The sequence below is a fragment of the Diplotaxodon limnothrissa genome, linkage group LG3 (genome assembly GCF_057381915.1).
Source record: "Diplotaxodon limnothrissa isolate DT_005_m linkage group LG3, D_limnothrissa_male_GT1.1, whole genome shotgun sequence".
In the NCBI taxonomy this organism is placed as follows: domain Eukaryota; kingdom Metazoa; phylum Chordata; class Actinopteri; order Cichliformes; family Cichlidae; genus Diplotaxodon; species Diplotaxodon limnothrissa.
This window is the reverse complement of record NC_140598.1, coordinates 65345518-65359178: the sequence shown is the minus strand read 5'-3', so window position 1 is coordinate 65359178 and position 13661 is coordinate 65345518. Positions and strand designations below refer to the sequence as shown.

The 13661-nt window shown below is 42.4% G+C and overlaps 1 pseudogene; it reads left to right on the top strand.

Annotated features, from left to right (window-relative positions):
• The first annotated feature begins 602 nt into the window (after positions 1-602).
• On the top strand, positions 603-12841 carry LOC146636930 (uncharacterized; annotated as a pseudogene).
• Positions 12842-13661: the final 820 nt, after the last annotated feature.

The following is a 13661-nucleotide window of genomic DNA, read 5'->3' as shown; positions in this document are numbered from 1 at the left end:
CAATAAGGCCCCTTTGTTTTAGTTATTTTTCTCTTTGACCCAAGAATTGATGTGTGAGAATCACAGGCTGGTACAAGGTTGAAATACCACAGAGATCACTCCCTCAGCTACATTAGTTTCTAAATCTCTTAGGAGACGCCTGTTGAAGGCCAGATGGTTTGTTTCAGAATTCACTAATGAAAGAACTCTTTATTTCGTGCCTTGAAAATATGTCGCTGAGATAATCACCATTGTAGCTGAACTGATAAACTATACAAAGGGTGCTTCTTCACCCAAGGGCAGGAAGACGCTCCCTTATCTTGGTCTGTACTGGTTTAAACTGATAATCTGCTGTCTCATGAATTTTACCCTCTATATAAACTGTTGTACTTGTGAATAAAGTTGAGTCAATTTGGGAAGACAACCTGAAGCAGTCTCTGTTTTCTTGTTCTCCCAAGCTGCTCCCGAGCTCGTACTAACACGCTGAATGGCATGCTTGAATATTACTTGAGAATATATTTGACTGTGTTACAGACTAAGGGACATTCTCTGCTGATAGGTGAAGGTACATTCTCTGCTGATAGACGTCCACGCCTCGGAGGAAGCCGATCTGAATAATCAAGATGGCGCCAGTATGTTCGGCTCGCCGTCACTCCACCTGTTTTCTGGTTTTCTGTTTGCTGCTCATTGCCTTAACTGTGGAAATTAACTCGCTCCGGACTTATGACCGAAAAACTCTTTTTATCATCCGAGACTCGGCAGTGACAGCACCTTTGTCCTTTGTTTTTGATGGGCAAACAAGCAGTGCGCCTCCACCGCTCGATGGCATTCCGCCTTACCTACGTCGCACCTGGTTCCTCCCTCCCAAGCTACACCGGAGAAAACGCTGGAGAAGACGAGGGAAGCGAAGTGGTCTCCTGGCTCGTACAAAGGCATTCCTGTCACTTTCTTGCCTGGCTGATCCTCTCCTTGTACAAATGGGTTTCTGCTACTCTGCCACTGTGAGAGGCTCACTCCAACCCAGAGGACCCTGGGTGCGCACTGTCTCTCCAACTCCGCCTGGTGCTGCTCCTCTTTCACCGGTGGGCCCGCTTCTCGGCCCGCGCTTCCTTCAGTCGTCTGGTTCACTCCTCACCATGCCAGCGGTGGCGTCCTCCTCAGGTGAGCGACTCTCTTCCACCTCCGGCCCGCGCCTGATGCCTGCTCCTCTCCTGCGTGACTCTCAAAGTACGTCGCTGGTTGCTTCTGTTCCGGGTGTTGGGTCATCGGCTCCTCTCCAGCCACGGATCCGCAGACTTGGTATCGTTATTTCAAACCTCCGCCCACTCAGCCGCACATCAACCCCGATGACAGCTACTGATCTCACCTTATCTATGGCTTTGATCAACACTCGATCTCTCTCCAATAAGACGTTTCTACTCAAGGATTTTTTCTCTTCTCCTGAACTGGATTTTATGTTCCTGACTGAGACCTGGCTACATGCCGGTGAGACTGTGGCTTTCTCTGAGCTTCTTCCTCCAGGCTGTTGTTTTTTCAACTCTCCCAGGTCTTCTGGTAAAGGTGGAGGCCTTGCCTGTGTTTTTAAATCAGTTTATGACTGTCATCAGATTTCATCTTTCTCCTTTTCCAGCTTTGAACTGCAGCTTTTTTAATTGAACTCATCTACTCCATTACTGTGTGCAGTAGTGTACCGTCCTCCCAAATTCAACAAGGACTTTATCAGTGAGTTTGGGGAATTCTTATCAGGACTTTCAGTAGATTTTGATCATTTTCTTATTGTTGGCGATCTGAACATCCATATGTGTTGTCCATCTAAACCTCTGGTTAGAGACTTTGTATCACTGCTGGACTCTTTTAACCTGACTCAGTGTGTGTCTGGCTCCACACATGAGAAAGGTCACACACTGGACCTCGTCATGTCTCACGGCCTGAGTATCCACGTCTCTGAAATCTGTGAGAGTGCGTGTATCTCTGATCACCTTCCTGTTCTGTTTTCTGCCACTGCAGATTGTTTTGTTGCTGCAGTTAAAGCTCCTTCACGCCGCCACCGGATCATCAATACCCATGTACCATCCCAGTTCTCTGCTGCTTTCAACAACTCTGAGCGCTCCACGGTGGACTGGATTGACTCCCTGTGTGCAGAAGATTTAACTGCTCTTTTTAACTCAACATGCACTTCTATTCTGGACTCCATCGCTCCCCTAAAATCACTCCATCCCAAAGCTCACGCTGAACCCTGGATTACAGACTCTGTTCGTGCTCTCAGGCGCTCCTGCAGGTGTGCTGAGAGAAAGTGGAAAAAGGACAAGCTGCAAATCTCCTTCAATATCCTGAGAGACTCTCTTTTAACTTATCAGAAAGCTGCTAAAGAGGCTAAGTCCTCCTACATATCTAACCTGGTCAGCAGTAATGTCCATAAACCTCAGACTCTGTTTCGTGTTTTAAACTCCATTGTTAATCCTCATACGTCCACCTGCCTCACACCTTCTGCCACCCTCTGCAATGACTTTTTATATTTCTTTGTTAATAAGATTTCCTCCCTGCAGTCTGTCATTCCACCTCCACTTTTCAACCCCCGTGTTTCTCCCTCGTGCCACTCTGCCTTTAACCAGTTTGAGCTAATCTCTCTTTCCCAGCTGCATGAAACGGTCTGCAAGGTCAAGTCTACCAACTGTTCCACTGACGCTATTCCCTCTCGTCTTCTGAAGCAGGTCCTGGACTCAGTTGGACCTGTCCTTCTGGTCCTGATCAATGCCTGTCTCAGCTCTGGTTGTTTCCCAACACTTTTTAAGCATGCAGTTGTTCAACCTCTTCTCAAAAAGCCTAATCTGGATCCATCTATACTCTCCAATTATAGGCCCATTTCCAATCTGCCCTTTCTGTCCAAAGTACTGGAACGAGTTGTCCTCAGGCAGCTCCAGTCGTTTTTAGACAACAACAGTCTCTATGAGAAGTTTCAGTCTGGTTTTAGAGCTCGTCACAGCACTGAAACCGCCTTACTGAGAGTTTTTAATGATTTGCTTTTAACTGTAGACTCTGGTTGTGCTGCAGTCCTAGTAACCTTAGACCTGACAGCAGCCTTCGACACTGTTGATCACAACATACTGTTATCCCGCCTAGAACACTGTGTCGGTCTGAATAGAATAGAATAGAATAGAAAGGTACTGTTTTAAAGTTTTTCCAGTCCTATCTGGATAACAGGAGTTTTTCTGTTCACCTCGGTGACCTGTCATCTCCCAGAGCTCCTTTAACTTGTGGTGTACCTCAGGGGTCCATTCTAGGCCCCCTGCTGTTTATTCTGTATTTGCTCCCTCTGGGCGATGTGCTGCGCAAACATAATGTGTCCTTCCACACCTTTGCTGATGACATTCAGATCTACCTCCCTCTGAGGTTAGACTGTAAGGACTCTCTGCAGCCGTTATTCTCCTGTTTGTCTGACATTAAGACTTGGATGGCTCTTAACTTTCTACATCTAAATGAAAGTAAAACTGAAGTCATTGTGTTTGGGCTTCCTAAAGACCCCAACCTTTCCTTTGATTTTATGGGACCCCTAACTTCCGAATGTACTTCCTCCATTAAGAGCCTCGGTGTTACTTTTGACAGTGCTTTTAAATTTGATAAACAAATCAGCTCCGTAGTCAAGGGATCTTTTTATCATCTACGGATTTTAGCTAAAGTCAAGTCCTACCTGTCCAGGAACGATCTAGAAAGGGTGGTCCATGCTTTTATTACTTCACGGCTGGACTACTGTAACTCCCTTTATGCTGGTTTAGATCGTTCCTGCCTGCATCGCCTTCAACTAGTGCAGAACGCTGCTGCTCGCATGCTGACCGGCTCCAAAAAGAGAGACCACATCACTCCGGTCCTCTGCTCTCTCCACTGGCTCACAGTTGCTTTTAGGATTGATTTTAAAATTTTACTGTTGGTTTTTAAGGTTCTGAACGGTACTGCACCTCCTTACCTGGCAGAGCTTCTTAGCATTTACCGCCCCAGGAGATCTTTGAGGTCAGCAGACCTGATGCTTTTAGATGTTCCCAGGTACAGACTAAAGACTAGGGGAGAGAGGGCTTTTGCTGTGGCTGCACCCAGACTGTGGAACAGTTTACCTCCTCACATCAGATTCTCCACAAGCCTTGGAACTTTTAAAATTGCTCTTAAAACTCACCTCTTCTCATTGGCTTTTAGCAAGGTTTAACTTATTGTTTTAATTTATTGTTTTATCAGTGAGGTGTTTTATGTACTTGTGTTTTATTGTATTTTATATTTGTATTTTATTGTACAGCACTTTGGTCAGCCTCGGTTGTTTTTAAATGTGCTTTATAAATAAACTTGACTTGACTTGACTTGATCCACGGATTAGGCCCTGGAAGCCGTTTCCTTCAGACCCCATTCCTACGAAACTGCTCAAAGAAGTCCTGCCATTAATTAATTCTTCAATCTTAAATATGATCAACCTATCTCTAATAATCGGCTATGTACCACAGGCCATCAAGCTGGCTGTAGTTAAACCTTTACTCAAAAAGCATCTCTAGACCCAGCAGTCTTAGCTAATTATAGGCCAATCTCCAACGTTCCTTTCATATCAAACATCCTTGAAAGAGTAGCTGTCAAACAGCTAACAGATCATCTGCAGAGGAATGGTTTATTTGAAGAGTTTCAGTCAGGTTTCAGAGCTCATCACAGCACAGAAAAAGCTTTAGTGAAGGTTACAAATGATCTTCTTATGGCCTCTGACAGTGGACTCATCTCTGTGCTTGTCCTGCTAGACCTTAGTGCAGCATTCGATACTGTCGACCATAATATCCTATTAGAGCGATTAGAACATGCTGTAGGTATTACAGGTACTGCACTGCAGTGGTTTGTATCATATCTATCTAATAGACTCCAGTTTGTTCATGTAAATGGAGAGTCCTCTTCACACACTGAGGTTAATTATGGAGTTCCACAGGTTCAGTGCTAGGACCAATTCTGTTTACATTATACATGCACCCCCTAGGCAGCATCATTAAAAGATATAGCATACAATTTCACTGCCATGCAGATGACACCCAGCTCCATGAAGCCAGATAACACACACCAATTAGTTAAACTGCAGGAATGTCTTAAAGACATAAAGACCTGGATGGCCGCTAACTTTCTGCTTCTTAATTCAGATAAAACTGAGGTTATTGTACTCGGCCCTGAAAAGCCTAGAAATATGGTATCTAACCAGATTCTTACTCTGGATGGCATTACCTTGGCCTCCAGTAACGCTGTGAGGAACCTTGGAGTAATTTTTGACCAGGATATGTCCTTCAACGCACGTATTAAACAAATATGTAAGACTGCGTTCTTCCATTTGCGCAACATCTCTAAAGTTAGAAATATCCTGTCTCAGAGTGACGCTGAAAAACTAGTTCACGCATTTATTACTTCCAGGCTGGACTACTGTAATTCATTATTATCAGGATGTCCAAAAAACTCGCTGAAAAGCCTTCAGCTAATCCAAAATGCTGCAGCAAGAGTCCTGACAGGGACTAGAAAGAGAGAGCATATTTCTCCTGTTTTGGCTTCCCTTCAAACCCAGAATTGAATTCAAAATCCTGCTCCTCACATACAAGGTCTTGAATAATCAGGCCCCATCTTATCTTAATGACCTTGTAGTACCATATCACCCCATTAGAGCACTTAGAGCACTGATCCTGAATCCTCCCGTAGTTATGCTGCGATAGACGTAGGCTGCCGGGGATTCCCACGATGCATTGAGTTTTTCCTTTCCAGTCACCTTTCTCACTCACTATGTATTAATACAGCGGTCCCCAACCCCCGGGCCTCGGTACCGGTCCATGAGTCGTTTGGTACCGGGCCACGAGAGTTGAGAGTTGAGGCTCAGGTGTGAAATGTATGGTTTTCAGGATTTTTATCGTTTTTTTAGCGTTATTTTGTTATCGTTTTTATCGTTAACTCGGTTTTCCTGGGTCTTTTCACGTGTGTTATGAATAAATCTTCTTTTTTACGGTACCGGTACTAGGCCAGTCCGTAAAAATATTGTCGGGCATGAACCGGTCCGTGGCGCTTAGGGACCGCTGTGTTAATAGACCTCTCTGCATTGAATCATATCTGTTATTAACCTCTGGCTCTCTTCCACAGCATGTCTTTTATCCTGTCTTCCTTCTCTCACCCCAACCGGTCGCAGCAGATGGCCCCGCCCCTCCCTGAGCCTGATTCTGCTGGAGGTTTCTTCCTGTTAAAAGGGAGTTTTTCCTTCCCACTGTCACCAAAGTGCTTGCTCATAGGGGGTCATATGATTGTTGGGTTTTTCTCTGTATCTATGAAGCGCCTTGAGGCGACTTTTGTTGTGATTTGGCGCTATATAAATAAAATTGAATTGAATTGAATTACGGACTAAACCTGGGACATTTGTGGCCCCAGTGCATGTGCCCTATCTGCCTTGTTGGTGTCCTTGATTTTTAAAAGTAAAATGTCTTATTATGCTATAAATAAAGCCAGAGAGTGAAATCTGTGCTACACACAGTGGGACACTGCCATAGACTGGTGACCTGTACAGGGTGTACCTTGCTCAGTCTGTGACAGCTGCTCCAGCCCTTCATGACCCTGAATCAGATACACCATTAAAAAGGGGGTGGATGGATTGACAGGGGATCAGAGGTATGGTGGACTGTAACTAAATAATTAAATAGAAAAAAATTAACTGTAAAAATAAATCTGTTAGGGTGCCTGGGTTCGTTGACCCAAAATTTTGAGTTTTACATTATTATTGAACTTTGATTTTGCCATTATTTATCATTTCTAGTCTTTTGGTTTCTTAGAGTTCTGTCTTCTGGTTTCTGTCTCTGTGTTACATAGTTGTTCTGTCTCCCCCTGTCTGCTGTATCCCCTCGTCAAGTCCGCGTTGTCTGTGTTATGTTTCCTGTTTTACTTTGAAAGTCCATGTCTCATGTTAATGTATCTGGATTTGCTTCCCTTGTCTCGCTACCCTTATTTGTCCCAGCTGTGTTTCTCTGTTGTCTCCCATTCCCTGATGGCTCTCTCTGGGTATGTAAGCCCTGAGTTTTCTTTGGTCTTTGTCGCGATCTCCCTCATCCTATGCTGTGTGTTCTGTTTGGCTGCCTGTGTAAGTTTCTTTTGGTATTCTTGCTTTTGTTATATTTGTGTTTAGCGTTAAAGCTGTTTTAAGTTCACACTTTTACCTCCAAGTGTCTGCACATTGGGTCCACAGTTCCTACCTGCACACAGCACATGACAAAATCATTGTGTAAAAACAAAACAAAATGCTGTCTTCTTTATTGACCATTTACCGTCAAACACATTTCAACTATAAGCTGTCATCAGTGCAAACCAAAGCCACATCCCCAGATATAGAACCATGGGAGGTTTAAACACTAATTAGTGTGAATGCTTGAAAAGTTAAATCAGAAGAGCAGGCTGTCTTTACACTGTCACCACGTCCATATAATAAACTCCACAGGCATGAAAAATGAGAATTCAGTAGACATGACATATGTGAGTGAAGTTGCCCCCCCCACCTTCTTCAAATCCAACAAAAGTGGTATCAAACGTTTGTGCTGGTTTGTGCTGCAAAAATTGTCGTTTGTGCTGCTATCATTTTAAAGATATTAATCAAAATATCTAGAGGTCATCAGAGGTCAACCAGCCCCCTCACATTAATTAAATCAAACAAAATGGGTGTCAATCAACTGTGCTACGTTTGTGCTGGTTTGTTCTGCAAAAATTGTCGTTTGTGCTGCTATCATTTTAAAGATATTCAAGAAAATTTTTAGAGGTCATCAGAGGTCAACCAGCCCCCCCACATTAATGGAATCAAACAAAACTGGTGTCAATCAACTGTGCTGTGTTTGTGCTGGTTTGTGCTGCTAAAATTGTCGTTTGTGCTGCCTCTGTTTTAAAGATATTAATGAAAATGCAAACGTCAAAAGGTCAACCAGCCCCCCCACATCACCCAAATCAAACAAAAGTTGATGTCACAGGTTTGTGCTGCAAAAAATTTTGTTTGTGGTGCTATTATTTTTAAAGATATTAATAAAATTCCATCCATCCATTTGCTTATCCTTTTAAGGGTCGCAGGGGGTGCTGGAATCTATCCCAGCTGTCATAGGGCAAGTTGCCCCCCCACCTTCTTCAAATCCAACAAAAGTGGTATCAAACGTTTGTGCTGGTTTGTGCTGCAAAAATTGTCGTTTGTGCTGCTATCATTTTAAAGATATTAATCAAAATATCTAGAGGTCATCAGAGGTCAACCAGCCCCCTCACATTAATTAAATCAAACAAAATGGGTGTCAATCAACTGTGCTACGTTTGTGCTGGTTTGTGCTGCAAAAATTTACGTTTGTGCTGCTATCATTTTAAAGAAATCCATACAAATTTCTGGAGGTCATCAGAGGTCAACCAGCCCCCCCACATTAATGGAATCAAATAAAACTGGTGTCAATCAACTGTGCTACGTTTGTGCTGGTTTGTGCTGCCTCTGTTTTAAAGATATTAATGAAAATGTAAAGGTCAAAAGGTCAACCAGCCCCCCCCCCACATTAATGGGATTGAACAAAATTGATGTCAAACGTTTGTGCTGGTTTGTGCTGCTAAAATTGTTGTTTGTGCTGCCTCTGTTTTAAAGATATTAATGAAAATGTAAAGGTCAAAAGGTCAACCAGCCCCCCCCCCCCCACATTAATGGGATCGAACAAAATTGATGTCAAACGTTTGTGCTGGTTTGTGCTGCTAAAATTGTTGTTTGTGCCACTATCATTTTAAAGATATTCAAGAAAATTTGTAGAGGTCATCAGAGGTCAACCAGCCCCCCCCACATTAATGGAATCAAACAAAACTGGTGTCAATCAACTGTGCTACGTTTGTGCTGGTTTGTGCTGCAAAAATTTACGTTTGTGCTGGTTTGTGCTGCCTCTGTTTTAAAGATATTAATGAAAATGTAAAGGTCAAAAGGTCAACCAGCCCCCCCCACATTAATGGGATTGAACAAAATTGATGTCAAACGTTTGTGCTGGTTTGTGCTGCTAAAATTGTTGTTTGTGCCGCTATCATTTTAAAGATATTCAAGAAAATTTGTAGAGGTCATCAGAGGTCAACCAGCCCCCCCACATTAATGGAATCAAACAAAACTGGTGTCAATCAACTGTGCTGTGTTTGTGCTGGTTTGTGCTGCAAAAATTTACGTTTGTGCTGCTATCATTTTAAAGAAATCCATACAAATTTCTGGAGGTCATCAGAGGTCAACCAGCCCCCCCACATTAATGGAATCAAATAAAACTGGTGTCAAGCAACTGTGCTACGTTTGTGCTGGTTTGTGCTGCCTCTGTTTTAAAGATATTAATGAAAATGTAAAGGTCAAAAGGTCAACCAGCCCCCCCACATTAATGGAATCAAACAAAACTGGTGTCAATCAACTGTGCTACGTTTGTGCTGGTTTGTGCTGCCTCTGTTTTAAAGATATTAATGAAAATGTAAAGGTCAAAAGGTCAACCAGCCCCCCCACAGTAATGGAATCGAATAAAAGCCTTCAGTTTTCAGGCCCCTCTTCTGTGGAACCAGCTTCCAGTTTGGATTCAGGAGACGGACACTCTCTACTTTCAAGATTAGGCTTCAAACTTTCCTTTTTGCTAAAGCATATAGTTAGGGCTGGACCAGGTGACCCTGAATCCTCTCTTCGTTATGCTTCAATAGATGTAGGCTGCCAGGGGATTCCCATGATGCATTGAGTTTTTCCTTTCCAGTCACCTTTCTCACTCACTATGTATTAACAGACCTCTCTGCATTGAATTATATCTGTTATTAACCTCTGGCTCTCTTCCACAGCATGTCTTTTATCCTGTCTTCCTTCTCTCACCCCAACCGGTCGCAGCAGATGGCCGCCCCTCCCTGAGCCTGGTTCTGCTGGAGGTTTCTTCCTGTTAAAAGGGAGTTTTTCCTTCCCACTGTCGCCAAAATGCTTGCTCATAGGGGGTCATATGATTGTTGGGTTTTTCTCTGTATCTATGAAGCGCCTTGAGGCGACTTATGTTGTGATTTGGCGCTATATAAATAAAATTGAATTGAATGTTTCATTAGAGTGGATGTGGCACACTTAATCAAAATGATTTGCCAGTGGGACTGTTTGAGGAAAAAAGCCTCATCGGGTGAGGGATTTCTATGTGCGATCAATGGCACAACTTGTCAAGTCCCAATCCTTGGAAGAAGCAGAGGTCCTAATACGCAGCATTGCTATTGTGGCATTAAGTGAGACAGAAGGCTGTGACAGTTTTGGAAACCTCATTATGTCAGAAGTGTCCAAATCAAATCTGAAAAGAAAAATTGCAGATGAGACTATGTCTGTTTCTGATGACAAGGAAGAAGAAGACATTAGATTGGATCCATGCACAGAAATAAACACCGACTTAAGGCAGTGGGTGGCAGATATTTGTGAGGGGAGCAGGTGCCATGCTGAAGATCATGGTGATCGAGACAATATGCACTATCTACCTGAGCTCGTCCCACACCTAATTAGATTGGGAGGATACCTACCACTCTGGACTGGAGAAATGGTTCCCCTATTTCAGAGCAAAAAACTCACTGCAACTTTAGCTAATGTTGAAGCAGAGTTCAAGAACATTAAACATGGTCTGTTCAAGCATGAAAATCTCCCTATAAGGATAGATAAATTCATTGCACGTCATCTTGGTTTTATTGAAGGGAACATGCGGATCTCTTCTGCAAAACAAATACGAAAAGAAGCAGAGGTTGCCAGACAGGATGGTACAGTGAAGCGTCAGTATCCACACAAAGCCTTTGTGGAGCAGGAAGTGGATGATAACCCCTCTCAGGAGCCCAAAATTGACACAGACATAGACATACAGGAAGGGCACGAAGTACTGCAGTGCGTTTCACGTTGATATCAGGCGCCTCCTAAAAAGGGAAAAGAAAAGTTCATTTAAGGCAAAGTTTTCAGGTGTCATTCTTTGGGGAGAATACATGTTTATGAAACTGCATGACATCAGACTCTACCAAATTTTGGAGACTTTTCTTTTAAGATACAACCTTTCTGTCTCTTGTGACAGAGAGTCTGTTTCTTAATCATTTGACAAAAACCCTACACAGTATTTTAAAATAGTGTTCTCCAGATCAGAGCTGTAATCTATATAGAACATGGGGTTCAAAGCAAGGAAAAATTATGTGTTTATCAGTGAAACCTTTTAAATTGTGTTAATTTTATCATTATCAATAAATGAAATCTTCACCTTAAGGGACTTAATGAATGGTTTCTTCTAAAAATTAGAAATGATTGAGTCATTTCACATCATATGAAAATATTAATTTTTAATACAAATTTGGCCCTACAAAAATGGAAACTCAGTAACAAAGATAATGGAGATTCTCTAAACACGAGCAAATATCACAGTAAAATTGTTGATTGTGATTTACACATTGGATGTATCCTCAGTGATTTGGTACAATTATACAACATTTTATAAGAACTGAACAACTGATGAAACTAATTATAGGCCAATCTCCAACCTTCCTTTCATATCAAAAATCCTTGAAAGAGGATTTTTGTTAGCTGTTTGATCTGTTTGATCTGTTAGTCAAACAGCTAACAGATCATCTGCAGAGGAATGGTTTATTTGAAGAGTTTCAGTCAGGTTTCAGAGCTCATCACGGCACAGAAACAGCTTTAGTGAAAGTTACAAATGATCTTCTTATGGCCTCTGACAGTGGACTCATCTCTGTGCTTGTCCTGCTAGACCTTAGTGCAGCATTCGATACTGTCGACCATAATATCCTATTAGAGCGATTAGAGCATGCTGTAGGTATTACAGGTACTGCACTGCAGTGGTTTGTATCATATCTATCTAATAGACTCCAGTTTGTTCATGTAAATGGAGAGTCCTCTTCACACACTGAGGTTAATTATGGAGTTCCACAGGGTTCAGTGCTAGGACCAATTCTGTTTACATTATACATGCTTCCCTTAGGCAGCATCATTAGAAGACATAGCATACATTTTCACTGCTATGCAGATGACACCCAGCTCTATCTGTCCATGAAGCCAGATAACACACACCAATTAGTTAAACTGCAGGAATGTCTTAAAGACATAAAGACCTGGATGGCCGCTAACTTTCTGCTTCTTAATTCAGATAAAACTGAGGTTATTGTACTCGGCCCTGAAAAGCTTAGAAATATGGTATCTAACCAGATTCTTACTCTGGATGGCATTACCTTGGCCTCCAGTAACGCGGTGAGGAACCTTGGAGTCATTTTTGACCAGGACATGTCCTTCAACGCACGTATTAAACAAATATGTAAGACTGCGTTCTTCCATATGCGCAATATCTCTAAAATTAGAAATATCCTGTCTCAGAGTGACGCTGAAAAACTAGTTCACGCATTTATTACTTCCAGGCTGGACTACTGTAATTCATTATTATCAGGATGTCCAAAAAACTCCCTGAAAAGCCTTCAGCTAATCCAAAATGCTGCAGCAAGAGTACTGACAGGGACTAGAAAGAGAGAGCATATTTCTCCTGTTTTGGCTTCCCTTCATTGGCTTCCTGTTAAATCCAGAATTGAATTCAAACTCCTGCTCCTCACATACAAGGTCTTAAATAATCAGGCCCCATCTTATCTTAATGACCTTGTAGTACCATATCACCCTATTAGAGCACTTCGCTCTCGCTCTGCAGGCCTACTTGTTGTTCCTAGAGTATTTAAAAGTAGAATGGGAGGGAGAGCCTTCAGTTTTCAGGCCCCTCTTCTGTGGAACCAGCTTCCAGTTTGGATTCAGGAGACGGACACTATCTCTACTTTCAAGATTAGGCTTCAAACTTTCCTTTTTGCTAAAGCATATAGTTAGGGCTGGACCAGGTGACCCTGAATCCTCCCTTAGTTATGCTGCAATAGACATAGGCTGCCGGGGGATTCCCATGATGCATTGAGTTTTTGCTTTCCAGTCACCTTTCTCGCTCACTATGTATTAACAGACCTCTCTGCATTGAATCATATCTGTTGTTAACCTCTGTCTCTCTTCCACAGCATGTCTTTTATCCTGTCTTCCTTCTCTCACCCCAACCGGTCGCAGCAGATGGCCGCCCCTCCCTGAGCCTGGTTCTGCCGGAGGTTTCTTCCTGTTAAAAGGGAGTTTTTCCTTCCCACTGTTGCCAAAGTGCTTGCTCATAGGGGGTCATGTGATTGTTGGGTTTTTCTCTGTATCTATGAAGCGCCTTGAGGCGACTTATGTTGTGATTTGGCGCTATATAAATAAAGTTGAATTGAATTGAATTGAAAAAGTTGAATTGAATTGAATTGAATGAAACAACTTACTTATGTGACCACATATGAAGTGTTATAACTTACCACAAAAGGTGAACTGTGCCACTGACCCTTGGTAGATCTGCACATGATAAAAAAAAAAGCATTATAAATACTAACACAGCTATTAATAATTAAACTAGTGGGGTACATTTAAGATGTTAATGTCACAAAATAAAATAGACTGGTAGAAAGAAGTACAAGGAAATGGTAATGGGGGGAGCCATGAAAATATATCTTTTCAACATGATTCAGTGTGACAAAGCAAGGGCATGATTTTTTAAAAAAAACAAAAAATAAACAGGTTGTCACGGTCCTGGGTCAGTGACCCAGTGTTTTGAGTTTCTTGTGCCTCTGAGTTTTTT